Here is a 2,268-nt window from a genome sequence, read left to right as displayed (position 1 = left end):
CCATTCCATCTCCTCCGCCTGTCCCTTGGTTTCATAGTCCTATGGACTGGTCGCACATTTGCTTCACGCACTATTTTTTGCACTGTACATAATTGCAATTTATGTTGATCACTGAATTTTGTATTGTTTTGGTGTGTCATGCTTACTCGTTTTGCTTGATTCAGTGTTGTAAGTATTGTACATTTGTAAACTTGTATATTTGTAGATATTGTAACCATGAATCCACTGCCGTAACAGTTTTTTGTTTGTGCTTGTGTCTTTGAATCTTTGATACTTTGAGTCAAAAAGAAAATAAATTTGCTTTGGGATTCAAACCCTGTGGTCACGTGGTACATATTGACTATGTGGCTGGAATATGTTTTGTGAATTTTCCTGTCCAGCCACCTTGTTCTGTTTTCCCTGTTGTTGAGATCCGGGCTGGGCAGACGTAGGATCCAAAACCTTTACTGTTCCACAGTCTGTTTTGACAAGTGGCATCCGGATGCTTTTAATCTGGAATGCTGCTGCGTATAGACTAACATCAGGAAGGGCTAGCCTGCCTTTCTTTAATCTGAGTCTGAGTTTTTTCCATGCCAATCGGACCCCCTTATCTCCCCACACGAAGCTCCCGATCTTGCTCTGTACCTTACTTAGACTTTTTTTCGTAAAGGTTAATGGTATAGAGGTAAATAGGTAAGACAGCTTAGGTAGAATGAGCATCTTTACCAAATTGGTTTTTCCGTAAGTGGTTAAGGGAAGATTCCTCCATCTACTAAAGAGGCTTTCTATTTCTTTAATGATTCTATTTAATTCATCTGAGGGATTTTTTCCAAATCCTTAACAATATAGATCCCTAGATATCTCAGCTCTGCGCTGACCCTTCCTGCCCACTCCAAGTTCCAGCACATCACCTCTGTCTTTGTTTTATTAACTAAATATCCAGATAAAGACCCAAATTCCCCCATAAGCTCCTCTACCTTCGGATTCACCGCCTCAGGATCGCTTGTATACAGTATTAAATCATCTGCATAGAGGACTATTTTAGAGCTACATTGTTCGGATCTAAAGGGATAAATTAAATCGTCCAATCTCATCGCCTGTGCCAGTGGTTCTATATAAATATTAAATAAAAGGGGCGAGATCGGACAGCCCTGCCTGGTCCCTCTCTGGATATTGAAGCTTGAAGTAAACAGCCCATTAAGAAGGATTCAGGTGGAGGCACCCTGATAGCAGTTCTGCAAGGTTTGAATGAAGATGGAACCGAACCCCATTACCTTCAGAACCCCCCAAAGATAGACCCAACAGACTCTATCAAAAGCCTTGGCCGCGTCCAAGGCAACTGCGGCTAAGGGATCAGTCCTCTGAATGGCCAGATCGATATTGCCTATTAAAAGCTGCGTCTGCTCCTGAACGTATCTACCTGCAACAAACCCTTTCTGATCCAAGTGTATCAGCTTCGGAATCAATTTTGCCAATCTCCCTGCCAATATGGCCATAAAGATCTTATAATCGGCATTCAGCAGGGAGACTGGACGGTAGGAATCCACCTTTTTAGGGTCCTTACCGGGTTTTAAAATCAAAATAATTGTTGCCTCCTTCCAAGACTTGGGCACCCTTCCGGTTGGGCAGTAAACCGAGTTGAAAGTAATCCCCATTGCAGTAATCAACTCCTCAGCGAGGAGTTTACAAACTTCACTCGGGAGTGAATCCGAGCCTACAGCTTTTTTATTCTTAGATTTTTTGATTTGCTCGGTTATCTCCTCTAGAGTAAAGGGAGCATCTAGTTCATTCCTGCTTTCTTCCAACAAGGTGGGCAGATGTTTATTACTCTGGAATGACTGAATAGAGCTCGCTGAGGGTGCAAGATCCTCTCTATATAGATCTGAAAAAAAGGAGAGAAGACAGGACTGCATATCCTCAATCCTGCTTGAAGTTTCCCCATTGATATTAATAATCAGTTCTTTTATATCATTCATGGCGCGATCGGTTCTCGCTTTCCAGGCCAAGAGAGCTCCTGCTTTCTCCCCATATTCAAAATTCTGCATATTTCTGGTGTTCCATTGCGCTCTACATTTTGCATCTAACTTCCTTCTATATTCCGATCTTACCTCATCTAAATCCTTCAAGACTTGTGAGAGACGCTCCGGCTCCCTATTGCTTAGTCCATTTCTTTCTTTCTCCAGCTTGTTTATCTTTCCCTCGATACTCTTTAATGCCTCTGACTCAACCCTGTTCTTAAAACAGATGATTCCGGGAAGCTTCCCCCTTAACCAAGCCTTATACGCATCC

Source organism: Lissotriton vulgaris, chromosome 3_1, assembly GCF_964263255.1.
Source record: "Lissotriton vulgaris chromosome 3_1, aLisVul1.2, whole genome shotgun sequence".
NCBI lineage: Eukaryota > Metazoa > Chordata > Amphibia > Caudata > Salamandridae > Lissotriton > Lissotriton vulgaris.
Note: the sequence above shows the minus strand (reverse complement) of the source record.